The sequence below is a fragment of the Hippopotamus amphibius genome, chromosome 7, assembly GCF_030028045.1.
Source record: "Hippopotamus amphibius kiboko isolate mHipAmp2 chromosome 7, mHipAmp2.hap2, whole genome shotgun sequence".
In the NCBI taxonomy this organism is placed as follows: Eukaryota; Metazoa; Chordata; class Mammalia; order Artiodactyla; family Hippopotamidae; genus Hippopotamus; species Hippopotamus amphibius.
Genome location: NC_080192.1, coordinates 105,202,809 through 105,226,021, shown reverse-complemented (window position 1 = coordinate 105,226,021; position 23,213 = coordinate 105,202,809).

Here is a 23,213-nt window from a genome sequence, read left to right as displayed (position 1 = left end):
AATAGGGCCATAAATTTAGGCTCCCAGTTCATAAGAGTTCCAGTTGTTCTGCATCCTTGCCAGCACTTGGCATAATTAGTTTTTTAAAATTTTTATTGGAGTTTAGTTGATTTACAATGTTGTATTAGTTTCAGATGTACAGCAAAGTGAACCAGTTATACATATACATATTTTGGGGTGGGGGGGAAATTGAGGTTAAGAGAGTCTAAGCGCAATGGTAGTATAGAAAAAAGCAGACTGGATTTGCAGTCAAAAGAATCTGATGACTTTGGGTAAAGTGCCTCTTCCTCTCTCAGCTTCAGCGTCTCTAAATACAGAATTGTTAGATTAGGCAAATGAAAATATAGCATGTCTCATGCTTGGGACATACTTACACTAAATAATTCTTTGTTTTTGATGAAATTCCAGTTTAACTGTACATCCTGTATTTTATATGGCAAAGGTAGATAAAATGTACAAAGGCAAAGATAATGAATGCAAAAGTATTTTCATACCACAGAACACATTGTAGTTAAGTTTATTATTATTGTCTGAGCTCAAACATCTAGTTAATAACAGCAATTTCAACTTGCCTTTATATTGAGATGTAAAGATCCTACATAATTTACATAGGATCACAAATACTTAGCTCAGCAATAATAAGCTATCTGGTAAGTGAATTAATCATCATTCGGAACTTCCAATTTATTTTAAGTAACTTAGTGCTTATAAGGAAGGCTGAATTGAAAATTCACTCTCCGTCTAATTGATGCCACACTGAGTATCTTTATCTGTCACTGACACCAATTTTAGACAGTAAATTCTGATATGTATCCTCAGGTTTAACAAACGATCATTCTGTAGACCATAGGCCACATAGTCAGACTTTAGGACAGACAAATTTGATTTGGATCTTCCTTGGCCATTATTGAAGATACATAAAAAGCCACAGAAAGACTAGGTCATGGACTGAACAGCTATTACATATCATCCAAACCTGCTGAGAAATATTTTTCTTAAGACATGAAATAATAGCAGTGGTTTGCAAAATTTGCACACATGAGTTGTTTGCATTTCTGAAGATACACAGAAAGAAACAAAGGTAAATAAAAACGTGAAGTGTCAGCTCAATTGAAAAAAGAAAAATGCAGATAGTCCTCTCTAAACACCTGACATTCTCCCTCCCATTTCACCTCTGTTTACAGAGACACCTGATCCCAGTTACAGAACTGAGGGTTTGTGCATTGGGAGTTGTCTTCAAATTCCACCTATTTTTAGGAAAAAGCAGTCCTCCTAAAGTCAACAAAAATAAATTTGCAGTATTGTAAACCTTACTTTGAAATCTGGAAGGAAAGAGAGAGGGAAGAAAGAAATGATGACGGTGCTTCTTCTGTAACAACAGCATTACTTGATCCACGTAAACAAGTTGGAGGAAGACAAACACACTTTGTGGAAATGCTCAGCGGCCAGTGCTGTCCAAAATTTAAAGAGTAGCACTTAAAAGCATTTTTTAAAGGAAGTGATAGTCTTACCCAAAACAAAAGGACAAAAGATTAAGTGTGAGGATTGTGAGCCTGTGTGTGTGTGTGTGTCTATGGTTTGGAAAGAGATCAGTATTCTACTCTCCGGTCATACACAATCTACTGGGGGTGGGAGGGAGTTGGAACAATCTGTAGCAAGCTTTGAGCAGTCTTGGCTTTTTCAGAGCTCAGCTTTACAGGAAGGCTTTCAACCTTGACTGAGACTTAGAAAGCTTATAATTGTGGTTGTCATAATGGAGCCCTGAAGGAAAGAGCAAGTCTACGAGCCTGCCTGGCTTTTGACATGGTAGCCAACTCTTTCTATCATGTATTCATAGACTTGCTCCATTCTTCCAAGGAGAGCATTGGATTTTGACAAGCAAAGTCTGTATTTGCCTTCAGTGCGGACATGCATTTAAGCTGTCATTCTTCAACTCTTGATTCTGGTTACATCTTCACTTCAGCAGGGTTACTACCAACCAATGAACAACTCAGACTGTACATTAGAGAGAGGATTTTTATTTTTAAGTATATGCGCAAACCTCCTAGTTTAAAATATGCTGTTTGTAGCCAGTGATTATCTATATCTATACCTGTCTATATCTATGTATATAGATGGGAGACTCCGACACAGATTTTGACAATGACAATTAGCGTACAATGGTTGTGAGTGATCACAGCAATGAACACAGAAAAAAAGACAACAGGTGGGTATGAATCTCTTACAAAAACATGAAATCCTGTGGCAGTCACTTATGGAGTTCAATTAGTTGTTATTTTTTTAATATTACTTATTTATTTATTATTTAATTTTATTTATTTATTTTGGCTGCTCTGGATCTTCATTGTGGCATGTGGAATCTTTAGTTGCAGCATGCTGGCTTCTTAGCTGTGGCATGCATGTGGGATCTAGTTCCCTGACCAGGGATCAAACCCAGGCCCCCTGCATTGGAGCACAGAGTCTTACCCACTGGACCACCAGGGAAGTCCTGATTAGTTGTTATTTTTATTTGGACCTTTCCAAAAGTTTAGATGAGTATTTGAAGCTGGTCTAAGCTGAAATGAAGCTCTGCTCTGGTTCCCTCTCTTAGTGTAGAACAATATTTCTAATGTGTGATCTGAGATCCCCTGGGGAGAATTGGAACACTTTCAGGAGGTCTATGAAGTCCTTTTTTTTTCCAACTGTGAGTTCAAATATTTTTAATAAGTGTCAGTCAAATAACAGATTGAATACACAAGCAGATATGAGAACCTAGCGGTTGAAAGCCAGATTTTAAAGAGATTTGCAAAAATTTAAATAATGCAACTTTTCTCATTGATTTTATTTTGGAAAACTTAGTTACTTTTCCTAAACTGTGTTATTTGTGTTAATGTGAATTTTATTTTTCATTAATTTCAAATATACCAATAATTTATATTTTATGGTTTCTTAGTTTTAATTTATAGTAAAGACAGTGGACCCTGTGTATCTGTGTGTTCTGTATCCACAAGTTCCACATCCCTGGATTTTGTTCTGCAGTTGGTTGAATCCCTGGATGTGGAACCCAGGGAAATGAAGGGGTGACTATACTATGTCTTTTTTTTTATAAAGGATTTGAGCATCCCTGGATTTTGGTACCCATAGGGGTCCTGGAAATAATCCCCTGGGAATACCCAGGGACAATTGTATTGATAGATAAAGCCCAAATAAACAAAAGCTTTTTGGAATCCTCAATAATTTTTAATAGTATAATGGGGTCCAGAGAACAAAAAGTTTGAGAACTTCTATTCGAGGACAGCAGTCTATAGCAGAAAGTGAAACTCATTTGTGAAAAGTGTATGTATGTATGTATTCTTCAGTTGCCTGAGGTCCTACCACACCCTCCTTCCTTTCAACTGGTATTACCACCCATTTATTTTTAACTTTGTGGTCCCATGGACACTTGAGATACCCTCTGCCTCAGTTTCCTAAATAATTTTGGGATAATGATACCTTAGTGTTCTCATGGGATATTTGGAGGGCTAAAATCAAATGAAAGATGCCAGATACATGAATTCATAAAGGAAGCATGATGTCATACTGTCAACAGAAATAAATAATAACAGCCATTCTATAATATTATTACTATCATAATCACATCACTTTGAAATTTGGACATGCAATTCAAGAGGGCAGAGGTGTAAAGAAATTATAATACCGTTGAAAATTTCCATTATTTTCTTACAGTAGATTTGTTTTCATATTAATAGAACTAAGTAGAAACTTGTGAACTAAAATGACAACCGTATATAAACTAAAATAAGGACTTTTTATGAAGAAAGCCTGGAAGAATGGGAGTCATAAGATTGACTGTGATCTTTTGTTACTAATTAGCTGTGATAATCTGGATAAATTGCTCAACTTCCCTTAGCTAGCTCCCTTATTTGTAAAATAAGGTTATTGGGCTAAAATGTTTTCTAAAGCTTTTTCCAACTTTATGATTCCGTAAGTATAGGAGAATGTATCTGCTTTCTCAATAGCAAGCTTAGTTCTTGCGTTTCAGAACTGATTCATATTGTCTGGAAATTTAGGCTACATCTGGAAATTGCTGTAGAAGTAGCAAATTATCATTTCAGATGTGCAAATCTATTAAGAAAGCATCATTATATGATTGATGTCTGCAATAAGCCAACCAACGAGTACAGCAACACTTCATTATTCCCATATTGGTAGGGAATGAAGTGTTTCACATGCGTGCATTTTCCAAATAATTGACACATACCACTTTAAGTACCAAAAATCTGTTTTTATCACTTTTAATGGAAATACTTCTCAAAAAATATGTTCTGTATTCCCATCTCCTTTAAAGCACAAGCTATAATGATACGTAAACTCTTCATGATTCAGGTCTGATGAGAACTCTACTGCCCAAAGGCTTTTTGTGCATCCAGGAAAAACTACATAAACAATTCTGTACCTTGATTTATGACCAATGAATTGGACTTGTAGATTCAGTAAACAATTGTTTAATCATTAAAACATGATAATTATGTAGCTAATGAATCAATTTGTCTTTAGTATTTAAACTCTGATTATTAAATTGACTAATTAAACCCTACTTAATGAAAATCACACAGATTCTCTTTAACTCTTAAATGAACTTAAACTATCACTTAAAATTAATTATGAAAAATATATTCCATAAAGTTAATAGATTGGTCTTATAACACTAGTAAATTACATTCATTTAAATATTTCAAATACCTGAAAAGAAAATGTACATAAATCTGCATAATAATTTCAAAAGCATAATCTAAAACAAAAATACTGCCATCAGATTGAGTGTGTGTGTGTGTGTGTGTGTGTGTAAACTTAGTGTTACAGTAGTCTTATCGGTCCCCAAATAAATGAACTCTTTTTATAAAATACCTAATGTTAGATCAGGGATGATTTCAAGATGATTGTATACCTGACCTTCTTAGTTACAGAAAAATAATTAAGCTTTTAAAATGAAACTTTTGAGTTGATGACTCAACTGGGCTTTCTGGTATCAGTAAATCATATGTTTCTATTTCTTGAAATGATAAATTTTTAAATTTTACTTCACCAGGGTTACATGGCTCAGGATCCTATCATTTATAAATAATGCTGACCTAATGTCTAAGGCTTAGTTTAAAGCTTTTAGGTTGGTTTATTTAACTATGATTATAGACCTAGATATTAACCAAAAAGTGAACAGTGCATATTTATAATTTGAGTTGCATATCATTCTGCTTTTTCTATATATATTTTTGAAAACTTTAACCTGCTCTTTCTTTTGTAGAGTATATATTATTAGTCACTTTGACTGATGGTTTGTTGTTGTTGTTGTTGTTTTCTTTTTACCTGGATAACTGTTCTAATTAAGCATATGTTCAAATTGTCAAATTTGGCCAGTAGGTGCACATTCATTTGCCCTTCTTTTCCCCTTTGGCAACTCTCTAAACAACTTTCAGATTATACTATCCTTACATTATGACAATAATAAGATCCTCCAGGACCATCTTGATTTTCCTCCTTACTAGAATATATATGGAAAGAACTACTCTCTAAGGATCCCTGCTTTTTTTTTAGTAGAAAATAGAGTTAAAGACAAAATCTGTGTATGAGCATATGTGTGAATGCTGGTGCTAGACAAAATACTGTGCTTCTGGGAAAATTCGATGATGGAATTGTAAAAAAAAAATATGTCTTTTAGGTCATGATGTCACATTGATATTTATTTCTAAATATATTAAATTCTTGATATAACATCCAGTGTATACCAAGATCATGTTTATATTATTTCATTAAATTTTTTAAAACCTTAATTTTCTAGAGTATAAGTTGATTTGGAACCTACATTTGACCTACAATACCTCTTTTCCAATTCTACAGTTTTTACACCTCATAATCCTTATTTAGAAGTCATATTGTTGTTAAAGTGTTCTTTCACTGCTCTGTAATACTGTTAATATCTAAAGATTATTTTAGTATAGGAGATATTCCTATTTTCAAATGAAGTGTTCTAAGGCTGCTTTGCTTTCTGAGTTGATATCTATCTCCCTTCTTTTATTTATTTATTTGTGTGGGTGTGCTCACTTTCACAGTAGGATCAGTCTTCTTACCTGAGTCAGTTCTAACTGGGCAGCATCCATGGAAGGTCTGACATTGGTCAAGTGGTCATAGACCTGGAGAGGAATGAGTTTATGGTGAACCATAGGAAACTGACCTGCTCTCTGTTTGTGGATTAGACCACACAGTACAACTTCTTTCTGAGTTATTTTGCTCTTTATTTCAGTTGCTGATTGGAGCTGAAACGCTGATTTGACCTTCATCACTGTGGTATACAGGCTTACCGGATCTTGTCAAATATAAGTCACTGTTGCTCTGCTAAACAGAAAACTTAAAATAGACAAGGTTTGGCACAAGATGAAAAAAAAAATCTACTAAGTCATAATCACTCACTCCATGACACCTGTCTTCTTGAGTTTTGACTTCTTGAGGTTTTGTGACACTGTTTTCCTGACTACCATTTTGGCCCCAGGTGATAAATTTCTTTTTTTGTTGTTTTTTATTGTGGTCCTTGGTTCTCTTTGGTGTGTTGAAGACAGGATGAGATCATTAAAATGATACTGCAAGTGCTAATAGACCCTTAAACAGATGTAAATACAGAACTTACAAGGACTGTAATCATTTAGTTAGCAAATTAGAGACTTGATTCCTCCTAATTAGTTTGCCCTCCAGAGCCACAGACCTCGTGGCTGTGAGAGATGGATCTTCTACTTTCAAGAGATGAATCTTCTACTTTCCACTTCCCTAAAGCACTTTTCCAGATATATGGGCCCTTCTGAAATTTGTCATCCATATAGTTCAAGTCCTGCATCTCAGGTCCAGTTTGGATTCAGGAGGGCATACCTCTTTATTGATTAAATCAAAAATGACCTCCCTCTTCAGAAAAGTGTCCCTACCTCTTGCCCAAAGGAGTAGTGCTTCATCCTAAACTATTTGCAATGATGTAAAAATACTTTCCTATGTTATTTTAACCATGACTTCCTCATAAATCAATTTATACATAGTATCAGGGAGATTCTTCCATCTTAAAAGGAGATAGTGCGTCTCTCTCTTTGGGAGAAAGGAGCACTATCTCCTGCTCATTATACCTGAATCAATATTTGGGGTGCTAGTATGTATGTTTCTCAAGACCATGCCTGACTACTTTCCACTTAGAAGCCTGCTGTAAGGCCCAGTGCGTCACACTGGACTCTCTTGCACATTGATAGAAACCAGCTCCCACTCTTCACATCTTTCAGGCGGACTCATGTATTAGACTACTTGGCTGCCTCCTCTGGGACTATCTTCTGAGAATAGCCTTATTTGTCCAATCAAGTGCTTCTCAGCCGTTTTCTCCTCTTAACCCATAGAGAAAAATGATAATGTCTGCAATATTTGCTGGCTTTTCAGACCCCACCGAGCAACCTTGATGACTGAGGGGATATATATCTAGGTATACCCGTAACTCTATGCCAAGTCACACTCAATGAGAAGCTCTGCTCTATCCTTTTTTTTCCTGCTCAATTCATACTTAAATCATATCTAAGTAGACCAAATTAAGCTCTGGATGAAGGCTCTACAGAGCTCTTTTATAAGGGATGCACAGTGCTTTCGAGCAGAGCTATTCAAAGGGTGATCCATGGACCGTTACCTGGTAACTGTTGTTACCAGACCACCGCAAGAGAATAATGTCAATAAATGGTCTCTAAGCATATTCTTTAATCCAGTACATATTTTTGGTTGGAGGATGGCAGGAATACATTCTCAACAAAGAAAGCTCTGTGTTGATTTATGTTCTGACATGATCTGACTAGCAAGAACACCCACTAAAGATCAAAATTGTGGGACTCAAAATTGTGTAGTGCAAGGGATTGAGTTAATTATATTGTCACAGCACCCAGTCTTCCTATTCTTTACTACTTTCAGGCTTTTATATGACCCTGCAGAGGAGAAAAAACGACAAAAAGCAAAACAAACAAAAACCAGTAACTGTTTAACACTCCATTATGGCATGGTGGGTGTTAATTCTGAGGAGGATGGCAGGCAGTTCTATGAAGCACCTGTTTTCTGATCACCTGGTGAGGGTCTGGCCAGGATAGCATGATGCGACACTGGCTGGGGCACTGGCCTCATCTTAGGTGTTAACACCTTGTAGATTATTAAGCAGAAAGAACCCCAAACAGGCGAAGTTCCCAAATCAGTTGATTTCCTTATCTGTACCTCTGCCCCCTCTGAAGTTTCATAATGTAAGCCAGTGGTTCTCAAACTTGAGCATGTCTCAGTCACTTGGAGAGCTTGTTAAACTACAGATTTCTAGGTTTTAATTCCAGAAATTTGGAGGCAGTAGGTCTTAGACGGAGTCTGAGAAGTTCTGTCAAGTTCCCGGGTGATGCTGATACTGTGTCCAACACAGGGAACCACAAAGAACAATTCATATTTATATTGAGCTCACAGTGAAGTCATCGCTGGGGGTTTCTAGCTGTCTTGTGGATTTTGACTAAAAAAAAAAAAGGTTTACTCAGTAAACCTAAACAGAAGGAAGAAAATGGGAGGATGAATGTCAGGCTATTTGAAAATATTAGTGTCCTTATTTACGGCATGGAGATAAGTCAGACTCTGTTTTGATAGCCAGCCAGCCCTTTTTGTGTTTGTTTAAGGCAAACTGAGCTCTGAGACTATTGGAGTTTTTCTCATTCCTTTTATCCACTATTCATAGGGCTGCTGCCAGAGAATATAAGTACCAGGGTCAATGGTCCATATTAGAGTGACTCACATTTAATCAATTTTATTTGAAAACTAGCAGTTGCTTTTGAACTTCAAGGAAAGGATATCTAAGAAAATAAGGGACCTAATGTCTTTTTTTTTACTAAGTTGCTATTCCAAAATGAGCTATTCTATGTCTTAAAAGCCACTTAATAGGACAATTTGAGGATCTAAAAATCATTACAAGCTTATGTTTCAACAAGAATGTTGAGAATTGTTCAGTCATTTTTTTCATTGATGAGCTTTCTTCAGAACCAAGCTGTCCAGGTGAGGTTTCACAGCCATGCAGTCTCGGGGTCTGGAGGACAGCAAGCTTGCTTCTCAGATGTCTGAAAGGAGAGCTCGCCTTCTCTTCTCTTCTCTCTCAGTATGAAGGGTGCCCTGTCTAGTTAACAATCCCTGTCCTCCCCTGACAGCCCGTAGCTCCTTTTTATTCACAGAATAATGCCGATGTCATTACTCTCAGTTTCTGTCTTCTGTGAATCCTGGGGAATCCTCCAGAGACATGTCATCTCCATCACCACGAGTCGATATTCATTTGCTTTCTTCAGGGTCCATAGACCTGGACTATAATGCAGCATCAGAGACAGTTTCCTTGTCAAAGTGGTTAAGTGGGAAGTACAGTTCCTGGTCTAAGAATCATCCCCCCCGTGAGCCTACATTCTAAAGAAAATAAATAGTAATTTACTAAATGACTGTTTGCCACTTAAAAAAAAATCAGCTATTGCCAATAAACCAATTCAAGACAAGCCAATCTGATATCAGCGTCTGCAAGTTAATAATAAGAATGAGATTAGGACTTGTTTGAATTTGTAAATAATGTTTTTGGTGACTTGACAAATAATTATAAAGGATTTGGAAGACAGGATAAATTATCCCTGGATTATAACTTTATGATGTTGTGAATTTTAAAAAATGTAATATGGAGTTTCTTACTTTTTCTCAATACTCTCATTCTTTAAAATTATTGTTATTAAATAAATGAAGAACCTAAGGGTTTCAAATCATTTGCAGTGTAGGTCCAAAATCCCTTGCCTGAAACTGTTGAGATCAAATGTGTTGTATTATTTTTTAAAATTTTACGTTTTTAGAGCAGTTTAAAGTTCATAAGCAAATTAAAGGAAGGTACAGAGATTTCCCATAAACCTCCTACTCCTGCCCATGCATTTCTTTCCTTATTGTCAGTATGAATCCCAAATGTGTTTTAAAATTCAGAATTTTTCAGATTTTGGAACACTATTAGGATATAAACTGCCTATTATGTAACAACTCCTGTGGGGTCTGGGGCAGCATTCCACAATCAAATATGAATATTTTTACAACTAAATGGATGAATAGTTACATGAAGTAGGATTTTTAAAAGGCTCTATAAATATTGGCTCAAATTAGGTTCTGCTGCCAAAAGAGTTGTAAAACTCTTGCCTTTCAGAACTTTTTGGATTTGATAACTGCAGGTAAATAATTGTGAACCTGTACCACTGTCAGAAAATATCATTCACTGATGTTGCGTGTGCTCTTCACAGATATTCAGTAAATTGAAAGAATCACTTACTAATTGGTATCAAAATAAAAGTGCATATTTCCCTTAGGACAGAAACATGGCTTTCTGTGTCACACCGTTAGCCACCCCCCTCCACCACCCCCCCTAAGTGAACGGATTAATATAGTTTCTGTTTGTTTAATCTTCACTGCATTCTGTGGACGACAGGATGCACATGATGCCTTGCAGGCCAGAGATGTTCAGTAAACGGTCACTTCATTTCATTTTCTTACTAGCAACTTTATTGGTACTAAAAGGTATCAAATTTGGGAGGAGCTTGCCCATATATATATATGATGCTGATGCTCAAAATACACAGATAAACTTAGCACCATGCCTTAAAAATGGTCATTGGGCAGCACATCTTCCCATTTGTGCCATTTCTTGCACAGGGGAAGGTATTGTGTTAAAAATTCAAAGGCTGTTTCAAACATTACCCTTTTAACCTGTTTTTATCTGCTGTATCTGAGGCTGTTTATATATAGACATGGATAAATCTTGAATTCACATGTCTCTGTATGTATATGGCTACAAAGTCTACCTATTACTCACTTGTTTTTAGAGTTCTGTGACACAAGTCCCATGATAATACATTCATTCATCTTACTTTTTTGCAGGTTTTCCAGGGCAGAGTAATTTGGTTGGGTTTTTGAGGGTTTTTTGTTTATTTGTAGAGTGTAAGTAAATAGGTATTTGTCCAGAAAGCTTTCGATTGTGCAGCATCTGGTACTTAGGTATTCAGTAATAGGCAGTTGCCAGAGGGCAGACATTAATATCTAGCTCTTGAACTGCTTTGCTGAAAAGAGACCACGCCTTCACTTTTATTTTCCCTCTCTATTTTAACCATTCCTTTGTCCTAAATAAGCAAAATCCTCTGCTTTGTGGAGCATAAGTATTCATAGCTCAAAGAGGATTACTTCAAGATTAATTACAAGAGCACAGAATAGAAGTATTTATAAATGCATAGGATTATACGTGTGTGATTGTGAATAAACTATTATCTAGATGATTGTTTAATTTAGACCTCACTTTTACGTTCCTCCTCCATAAAGATCTATGGCTTAATGGTGTCTGCAGCCAGAGGCTCTGTAACATTTAACCTCCAAATACAGTTCCTAGCATTAGGTCTAGTAAGAGGTGCAGATGTTTTGTTATCCATACAAACTGCATCAATTGATCTGTATGCAGCTAGACTAGAATTTCTTTGAATCTGGGAAGGGCACAGATGTTTCTGCTTTGGGTATTCTCCCGTGAAGAATGGTTTTGTCTTTGTTAGTATGTGCCATTTACTATCTAAGAACACCTGTGTACTTTTGGTTTATTTTTGAGTTCCTCATTCCTTGGTCTGCTTATTTTTATCCATTTCACTAATTGTCATTGTGTGCCTGGTTATATAAGATGTTTTTCAAAGACAATATATACAAAGGAGGACAGAGATATATATTTATTTTATTAAATAAATTCCTTTGGATACATATCAGGTAACTCCTCAAAGGCCAATTTTCTATAAGAAATAGCTATTAATGAGTAAAGAGGTAGTTTTATGAAAATTTGACTATGAGCAAAAAAGGAACATTGCAGCTTATCTCGTGACATCCCAGTAGCAGTAATTTTCAGCTGTTTCCCACAGCAAGTTATAGAATTTTGTGGGAAACTTCCCAGCAGTCTTCCCCACAGGTCAGGTTTCATGGCCGTGACCGCACATCAACCTTCCTTACCATAAATGAACCTGAGGCATAAGTGATGAAGGTCATTTGTGTCTGGAACAAGAGTCAAGGTTGAAAATAAATAAGACTCTGGTTGTTAAGTGAAAGTCACACTGAAGCTTCATGGCACAAAAGATACAGCATTAATCCAACTGAGATTCATACCACATCAGGGTCAGTCCAGAAAGGAAACAGCAGGCTGAGACCTATGTATTTTCATCAAGTAGACTTGAACTCTCCAAGTCCTTGACTTCCTATATTCTTATGGGTGTGGATCTCATTGCATAGAAGGAAGCCTGGGCAAGTCAAATCCAGGTTGTAGTGTGCTGCTCACATCTGGTTCTGTACTCACATTCAGCAACCAGGCTGGAGAGGCAGATTCTGGCCTATAGATGCTGGAGCTACTAGCAAGTTACTAACAAATAACCAATAGGAAAATAAGCTCAGTTTCCATTCTTCTATTTAAATTGCTGTGAGATTTAAAACAAAATTGCTTAGTCATCCTTGGTCATTTCCTCATTTGCAAAATAAGATTAAATGTAATTTAACTTCTCTTGTAATATAATAATGGTAATATTTTAAGGCTTGGCCCTAGTGAACATGAAAATACGTCTGGTTCTTCCTATTCAATTGTTTCATCTCTATTTTTTTAGGCTTAAATTGATGGTTTTAAGAAATATTCTGTGTGTTAACAGTCAAGTATGAATACCTGCCGTTTCATTCGAAGAGGGTCTCATACATGACTACACCAAGGCAAAGCATAATCAAATTGCTTAAAAACAGTGATAAGCAACCTGATAAAAATGAACAATACATACATAAAACAAAGATATGAATGATAGTGAGCTTCTCAGAAGTAATCCAAGCCAGAAAAGATTGTGGCGTGAAATCTCTAAAGTGCTGAAAGAAAAAATTATCAACCTAGAATTCTAGGGCCAACTAAATATCTTTCAAAAAGAAAGGTGAAATAAGGTCTTTTTTAAAAAAAGAATATTTAAATTGTATAATAGTTGTAGGTTTAAATAAATATTACAACTGTAATATAAAGAATTCCCATACCCCACACCTAGTTTCCCTTATTATTAACATCTTACATTATTGTGATACATTTGTCACAACTAATAAGCTGACACTGATATATTATTATTAAAAATCCATATTTTATCTATATTTTCTTAGTTTTTATCTGATATCCCTTTTCTGTTCTAGCTGTGACAATTTCTCATACCTTCCTTGTTTCTGATGACCCTGACAGTGTTGAGGACTACTGGTTGAGTATTTTATAGAATGTCTTTCAAGTAATATTTGTTTGATTTTTTTTTTCATGATTAGACTGAATGCAATAGAAGAGTTGTCTCCCTCCCCAAAATTCATATGTTGAAATCTTATCCCCAGTATGATGATTTTGGAGATGGAAATTTAGGAGGTGATTAGGTCATGAAGGTAAGTCTTCATGAATAGGATTAGTGCACTTATGAAAGAGACCCAAGAGGAATCCCTCACCCATTCTACCATGTGAACACAGTGTGATGGGCATTTATGAACCAGGAATTGCACTCTCATCAGACACTGAATCTGCCAGCGCTATGATCTTGGACTTCCAAGCCCCCAGAACCATGAGAAATAAGTATCTGTTGTTTATAAGTCACCCAGTCAGTATTTTTTATAACAGCCCAAAAAGACTATAACGCTGAGGTTCTGTGTTCTTGGGAGGAAGATCACAGAGAGAAAGTGCCATATTCATCACAGCATATCAAGAGTGTATACTATTAACTTAATTTACCACTGTTTATGTTTATCTCAATCACCGGGCTGAGCTAGTGTTGGTCAAATTTTTAAGTGTAAAGTTACATTTTCCCCCCTCTTCTTACTACTGTGTTCTTTGGAAGGAATTCGCTGTGTTCATCCCATACTTAAAAAGTAGGGTGTTACATGTTACTTCTTTGAGGGCAGAGTACTTACATAAATTATTGGGGATTTTTCTGTATGGGAGAATTATTTGGAATAATTGTGTATTAATACAAACTCATATATAAAAGAATACTTATATAACCAATCATATCAACATAGAATCATAGATGTTTTATACTGGGAATTATAATTCAGTACTTATTTTGCTTATTAAATCATTTCAGCTTTGGAACAGCTGGGAATATTGGGAGCCCATTAAGCTGACTCCTGTGTCACTTTGACGTAGCCTCACCATGGCAGGGTTTTGTTTTGTTTTTTGAGCATTTCCTTACTATCTGATATCACAAGATGCTCTAGGTTCATAGTGTATATTTCTTGCTCCAGTCCTAGAATTACCCATTTCAACAAAAGGCCTGATTTATCTTATTAAGTAACAATATTAGAAACCAAGATCTGAGCACTAGCTCTGCCCATTGCTACTGGGATGTCATTACTTATAGATCCTCTCAACTGACACAGCAAGGAAATATATGTGTTTATACTAAAATATGTATATACACATCTCTATAAATATTTCTATATATATTCAGTTGCATCTATAGTAAGGTAACCTCACTTCAGACTGATGTCTTGAACTCCAAGGTACTGCCACATGGATTATTATCGCCTCCTTCCCTTGCTTACTTATAACCTCTCACTCTAAAAGCAAGAAACCTGGCTCCCACCATCAATCATCTATTTACTTAATTATTCAATTTCAGTCTATGTGTATAGTGGTTTCATAATTGTTAATCCATATCCCCATGGGAGGCAGCTCTATTTACTCTAGTACAGTGCTCATTACAGTTCTTTTTGCCTTTAGTCTTACAGACGCCATCACTTTTAAAGCTACTTACGCCAGCACCTTTTCAGCCCAGCAGCTTCAGGGACATTGTTTCATACATTTGTAATACAATTAGACTCATTTGCCATATTTTGCATTCCACCTTGGGATTCCCTGACTTCTTAAATGTTTTTTTTTTTTTTAATTGCATTTATTAAGCACCTTTTGTGCTATAAATTTCTATCTTTTTTTTGACAAATGTGTAGTGCTATGAATCCAACATTATAATATCATAGAGAATAGTTTTGCTGTCCTAAAAAAGAAATCCCCTGTCCTTCACCTATTCAACCCTCTGTTATGAACCTCTGATCTGTTTACAATCCCTATAGCACTATCTTTTCCCAAATGTCATGTAATTGGTATCATATAATATGTAGCCTTTTTAAACTGAATGCATTCAACCAGTAACATGCACTTAAGATTTACTCATGTCTTTTGTGGCTGATAGCTCATTCCTTTTTATTACTGAATAGTATTCCATTTTATGGATTTATTACAGTTTATCCATTCACCTATTGCTGGACATCTTAGTTGTTTCCAGGTATTGATGATTATATGATTGTAAATAAAGCTGCTTTAACCATTCATGTGCATGTTCTTCTATAGGCATAAATATTCATATCAGTTGAGTAAATACCTGGAGAACAATTCCTGGATCATAACATTTTTTTTCAAATATACAAGACTGTAAGTATGTATCACCAGCAGGCCATAACCATAAGTATCATAAGAAGTGAATTATACAGAGGGAAAATTATACCAGATGAAAATATGTATCTAATGCAAAGAAATAAAGAGTAACAGAAATGATAAATATGTGGATAAATATACAAAAACCTTATCTTAATTTTAAAATCTCCTTATAGGGTAATTGTTTAAAAATAACAATATTACAAATATAAACAGTGGGGTTTATAATATATGTATAAGTTAAATTGTGAGGACCGTGGCACAAAGACTAGAATGGGGAAATGAAAGTGTATTCTTAGGTTTATGAAGGTATATAATACTACTTAAAATAGACTTAATAAATTAAAGATGCACAATGTAAGCCAAAAAGTAACCAATAAAAAGTTAATAACAGCACAGTTAATAAGGCAATAAAGGAGATATGATACAATCATAAAGAATACACAATCCAAAGAAATTCAGAAAAACAGGAAAAATGGGAACAAATAACTGAAAAATAGAACATAAATAACAAAGGTGGAAGATTACAACCCAATCATATCAATAATCACCTTAAATGTAAATTGTCTAAACACCCCACTAAATGTAGGGAAAGTAAAAATTGGACTAAAAAGTGGGACATAAATGCTTTTAATATGACACTTACTTTAAATGTATAGATAAGTATAAAAATAAAAAAATACCTAGGGAAAGATATACTATGCTAACACTAATCAAAAGAAAATTTCAATGACTATACTAATATGAGAATATTAGTATGTTCTAATTCATACTAGAGCAAGAAATAATCACATAGATAATGTAATTTTTTTTTTTATAGTAAAGAAGTTCAGAGGCTTCCCTCGTGGTGCAGAGGTTAAGAATCTGCCTGCCAATGCAGGGAACATGGATTCGATCCCTGGGCCAGGAAGATCCCACATGCTGTCGAGCAACTAAGCCTGTGTGCCTAGCACAGCACTGAGCCTGTGCTCTAGAGGCTGTGAACCACAGTTAATGAGCCCACATGCCACAACTACTGAAGCCCACGTGCCTAGAGCCTGTGCTCTGCAATAAGAGAAGCCACCGCAATGAGAAGCCCACACGCCACAATGAAGAGTAGCCCCCATTTGCCACAACTAGAGAAAGCCCATGCCCAACAAAGACCCAACACAGACCCAACACAGCCAATAAATAAATAAATAAATATTAAAAAAGAAAAGTTCAGTAATCAAATGTACATAACAATCTTCAATGTTTTCTATCCAAAAACAGAGCTTTAAATACATGAAGCATACTTTTGGTTTCCAATCTGGCTTGTAAAATGCTTGGAAGTAGTCCCTCTGCCCAACAAAACTAGTAAAAAGCTGAACAAACTGACAAATCAACAACTTTTCTTAGATACATCAAAGAAATGAGGTCAGAGTGCAAACTACTGCACCCCAGATTGGGGAGACAGACAGATAAATACAGAGAATTGCACCTTGCCAAGGCAGAAACCCATGAGAAGAAATATGTATGGGAACCAGAGCTGGGTTCCTTATATCTAATGCATCATGTTCAGCTACCAAGAAAAAAAATCACAAGGCATACTAAAAAGTAAAAACATGCTTTGAAGAGGCAGTGCAAACATCAGAACTAAACTTAAATATGGGAGGAATGTTGGAATTATCAGATTGAAAATTTAAACCACTCTTTTTAAAAAATTTTAATGAGTCCATATTTTATTCAAATTTCCTTAGTTTTTACATAGTGTCTTTTTTGAGTTCAGAATCCCATCCAAGATAGCACATTACATATAGTCATCATATCTCTTTGGGGGGTCACAGATTTTTCTCCTTTTTTTTAAATTTATTTTTTATTGAAGTAGAGTTGATTTACAATGTTGTGTTAGTTTCTAGTGCACATCAAAATGATTCCATTATAGAAGTGTGTACATATGCTTTTTTCATATTCTTTTCCATTATGGTTTATTACAAAATATTGAATACAGTTCTCTGTGCTATACAGTAGGACCTTGTTGTTTGTCTCTTTTATATATAATAGGTTGTATCTGCTAATCTCAAACTCCTAATTTATCCCTCTCCCACCCCTTTTCCACTTTGGAAAATTTGTTTTCTATGTCTGTAAGTCTGGTATGTGTCTTTCTCTTTCTGACTTACTTCACTTAGTACAATAATCTCTAGGTCCATCCATGTTGCTGCAGATGGCATTGTTTCATTCTTTTTTATGGCTGATGAGTGTCCATTGTGTATATATACTACATCATTTTTATCCATTCATCTGTTGATGGACATTTACGTTGCTTCTGTGTCTTGGCTATTGTAAATAATGCTGATATGAACACCGGGGTACATGTATCTTTTCAAATTATGTTATATGCCAGGAGTAGGAATTTCTGGATCATATAGCAATTGTATTTTCAGTTTTTTGAGAAGCTTCCATACTGTTCTCCATAGTGACTGCACCAACTTACATTCCCACCAACAGTGTAGGAGGGCTCCCTTTTCTCCATAATCTCTCCAGCATTTGTTATTTGTAGATTTTTTAAAGCTCTTTATTGGAATATATTTGCTTTACACTCTTGTACCGGCTTTTGAGGTACACCAAAGTGAATCAGCTGTATTTATACATATATCCCCAGATCCCCACCCTCCTGCGATTCCCTGCCCCCGCCCCGTCCTGGCCCTCTAAGGCATCACCCATCATCAAGTTGATCTCCTATTGTTATACAGCAACTTTCCACTAGCTATTTACAGTTGGTAGTATAAATATGTCTACTCTACTCTCTCACTTCGTCCCAGCTTCCCCTTCATCCCCCACCCCAGCCCTGTGTCCTCAAGTCTTTTCTCTACATCTGTATCTCCACTCTTGCCCTGTCACTGGGTTCATCAGTACCATTTCTTCAGATTCCATATATATGAGTTAGCATACAGTATTTATTTTTCTCTTTCTGGCTTACTTCACTCTGTATGACAGACTCTAGGTCTATCCACTTCATTACATATAGTTCAATTTCATTCCCTTTTATGATGGAGTAATATTCCATTGTACACATGTGCCACATCTTCTTTATCCATTCATCTGTTGATGGGCATTTAGGTTGCTTCCATGTCCTGGCTATTGTAAATAGTGCTGCAGTGAACATTATGCTACATGTTTCTTTCTGGATTATGGTTTTCTCTGGGTATATGCCCAGCAGTGGGATTACTGGGTCATATGGAAGTTCTATTTGTAGTTTTTTAAGGAACCTCCAAACTGTTTTCCATAGTGGCTGTACCAGCTTACATTCCGACCAACAGTGCAGGAGGGTTCCCTTTTCTCCACACCCTCTCCAGCATTTATTGTTTCTAGATGTTTTGATGATGGCCATTCTGACCAGTGTGAGGTGATGCCTCATTATGGCTTTGACTTGCATTTCTCTAATGATTAGTGATGTTGAGCATCTTTTCATGTGTTTGTTAGCCATCTACATGTATTCTTTGGAGAACTGTCTGTTTAGGTCTTCTGCCCATTTGTGGATTGGGTTATTTGCTTTTTTGGTATTAAGCTGCATGAGCTGCTTCTATATTTTGGAGATTAATCCTTTGTCCATTGTTTCCTTGTCAAGTATTTTCTCCCATTCTGAGGGTTGTCCTCTTGTCTTGTTTATGGTTTCTTTCACTGTACAAAAGCTTTTAAGTTTCATGAGGTCCCATTTGTTTATTCTTGATTTTATTTCCATGATTCTAGGAGGTGGGTCAGAAAGGATGTTGCTTTGATGGATGTCATAGAGTGTTCTGCCTATGTTTTCCTCTAGGAGTTTTATAGTGTCTGGCCTTACATTAGGTCTTTAATCCATTTGGAGTTTATTTTTGTGTATGGTGTTAGGAAGTGTTCTAATTTCATTCTTTTACATGTTGCTGTCCAATGTTCCCAGCACCACTTATGGAAGAGGCTGTCTTTTTTCCATTGTATATTCTTGCCTCCTTTGTCAAAGATAAGCTGCCCATATACACTTGGGTTTACCTCTGAATTCTCTATTCTGTTCCATTGATTTTCCTTTCTATTTTTGTGCCAGCACCATACTGTCTTGAAATTAAACATACTCTAGATGCTATAAACAGCAGAATAACTGAGGCAGAAGAATGAATAAGTGAGTTGGAGGATAGAATGGAGGAAGTAACTGCCACAGAGCAGGAAAAAGAAAAAAGAATAAAAAGAATGGAAGACAATCTCAGAGACCTTGGTGACAACATTCAGCCCACCAACATTCGAATCATAGGCATCGAGAAGAAGAAGAAAAAAAAGGACAGATCTGAGAAAATATTTGAAGAGGTTATAGTGGAAAACTTCCCCAACATGGAAAAGGAAATAATTAATCAAGTCTAAGAAGCATAGAGAGTCCCATACAGAATAAACCCAAGGAGAAATACACCGAGGCACATATTAATCAAACTAACAAAAATTAAACTCAAAGATAAACTATTAAAAGCAGCAAGACCAATAAGAAGAATTAAAACAGCTGTATTTTCACTTAAAGGAATAACTATGTACTGAATGGCTACCCTTACAGTATTGATTCATAGCGCATGGTGCCTGGACTAGCAGCATCACTTACACCCGGGCATCTGTTAGAAAGGCACATTCTCTGGCCTCGCTCTAAACCTATCAAATCAGAATCTCTGGTCAGAATACATTTTCAGAAATATTGCCATCCACTTTCAAATAAAAGAATAAATAAATCAAACTGTTTATTGTGGAGAGAAATTCAACCTATATCAATAAATTAATATCAGAGTACATTTTATTTGAGAAACAGAGCATTATTTCATTGACTACACTAATATAATGTTACAGAAAGAGATTTAGACACATCACATTCTTAGATATATTGGAAACAACATCAAATTGTGTCTTTCTCTAAAAATAAAAAGGAACTTGAGATGTTGATAACAATAAAATAATTTTGGCTAATATATCCACACATCAAAATTATGTTTTTCAACTGTATATATTAAATTGCAAGATTGAAAATTGAAAAAAAAAAAAAGCAGCAAGAGAAAAGCAACAAATAGCATATAAGGGAAAACCCATAAGGATAAGAGCTGACCTTTCTACAGAAACTCTGCAGGCCAGAAGGGAGTGACAGGATATACTGAAAGTCCTGAAGGAGAGAAACCTACAGCCAAGAATACTCTACCCAGCAAGAATCTCATTCAGATTTGAGGGAGAAATCAAAAGCTTTACAGACAAGCAAAAGTTAAGAGAATTCAGCACCACCAAACCAGCCTTACAACAATTGCTAAAGGAACTTTTGTAAATAGGAAACACAAGAGAAGGAAAAGACCTACAGAAACAAACCCAAAACAATTAAGAAAATGTTAATAGGAACACACATGTCAATAATCACCTTAAATGTAAATGGAGTAAATGCTCCAACCAAAAGACACAGACTGGTTGAATGGATACAAAAACAAGACCCTTACGTATGCTGCCTACAAGAAACCCACTTCAGACCAAGGGACACATATAGACTGAAAGTAAAAGGATGGGAAAAGATGTTCCATGCTAATGGAAGTCAAAAGAAAGCTGGAATAGCAATACTCATATCAGACAAATGTAGATTTTTTAATGATGGTCATTCTGACTGGTGTGAGTGGTACCTCATTGTAGTTTGATATGTGTTTCTCTAATAATTAGTAATGGTGAAAAAATTCCTGTGCTTATTGGCCATCTGGATGTCTTCTTTGGATAACTGTCTATTTAGGTCTTCTGCCCATTTTTTGGTTGGGTTGTTTGGTTTTTTGTTGTTGAGTTGTATGAGCTGTTTGTATATTTTGGAAGTTAAGCCCTTGTACATCACATCATTTGCAAATATTTTCTTCCAGTCCATAGGTTAACTTTTTGTTTTGTTTATGGTTTCCTTTGCTGTGCTAAAACACCTGTTAATATGCATGGGCTCTAATGGATAAAGTAGTTGGCATATAAGAATAGATGGATCACATAAGCAGAGAGATAGAAGTACTAAGAAAGAGAAAAAAAAGAAAAAGAAATGTTAGAGATCAAAAATGAAAAATTCTTTTGAGAGGCTCTTTAGTAGACTGGCATGGCTGAGAAAATATCTGAACTTGAGGGTATCTCAATAGAAGCTTCCAAAACTGAAAGGCAAAGAGAAAAAAGACTGAAAAAGTAAAGAGTAAATAAACTACATGAAGCAAAATACAAATTTCAAGTGTATATAGAACTTTCACTAAGACCATATTCTTAGTGAAAGCAGTCTTAATAAGAGGAGGATTCAAATCGTAAAGAATAATCTCTGATCAGAGTAAAATTAAATTTATAATCAGTCACATATAAAAGAATGAAGTTAGATCATTACTGTATTCTTTTTTTTTATTAATTAATTTGCTGTATTGGGTCTTCATTGCTGCACGCGGGCTTTCTGTAGTTGCAGAGAGCAGGGGCTACTCTTTGTTGAGGCGTGCAGACTTATTGCAGTGGCTTCTCTTGTTGCGGAGCACAGGATCTAGGTGTGCAGGCTTCACTAGTTGTGGCACATGGGCTCACTAGTTGTGGCTTGCAGACTGTAGAGCACAGGCTCAGTAGTTGTGGCACACAGGCTTAGTTGCTCTGTGGCATGTGGGAGCTTCCCTGCCCAGGGATTGAACCCGTGTCCCCTGCATTGGCAGGTGGATTCTTAACCACTGCGCCACCTGGGAAGCCCATCATTACTGTATTCTATATACAAAAATTAAGTCAAAATGAATCAAACACCTAAGTATAAGAGGAAAAGTATAAAACTCTAAGCAGAAAATATAAGGGTAAATCTTAGTGACCTTGAATTTGCCAAAAGATTCTTAGATATGACATCAAAAGCATCAGTAATAAAAGAAAATAATTGATAAATTAGACTTTATCAAATTAAAAACTTTTGTGATTCAAAATCCACCATCAAGAAAGTCAAAGGACAATCCACAGAATGGGAAAAATATTTGGCAATTATATATTTGATGAGACATATTTAGAATATATAAGGAGCACTTACAATGCAATAATTAAAAATCCAATTTAAAAATGGCAAATAATGTGAAGAGACTTTTTTTCCAAACAAGATACACAAATGGCCAATAAGCACATGAAAATACGCTGGGCATCATTAGTCATCAGGAAAATGTAAATTGAAACCTTAATAAGATACTTCTTCACACCCATTAAGCTGGCTAGAATTAAAAAGTCAGATAACAAGTCTTATAGAAGATGTGGAGAAATTGGAATCCTTATACACTGTTGATGGGAAAGAAAACTGTCTGTATTTGTAAATGACATGATCACATAGGCAGAAAAATCATAAGAACTCTACAAAATAGTTAAAATTAATAAGTGAGATTACCAAGTTGCAGGTTAAAAGACCAATGTATAAACATGTTATTACTTACCTGTTCCTGTATAACAAATTACTTCAAAATTTAATGACACCAACAATAAACATTTATTACCCAACCGCTCATTAGGTCAGGAATCTGGGTCTGGCATAGCTGGATGCCTCTTCCTCAGGCTCTCTCACAAGGAGGCAGTTGAGCTGTTGGCCTAAATTGTGGTCTCTTCTGAAGGCTTTACTAGAAGAGCATCTGCTTCCAAACTTTTTCACATGGTTGTTGACTTGATTCAGATACTTGTGAGCTGATATACTGAGGCTTTTAGTTCCTTGCTGAATGTTGTCTGGAGCTGTAGG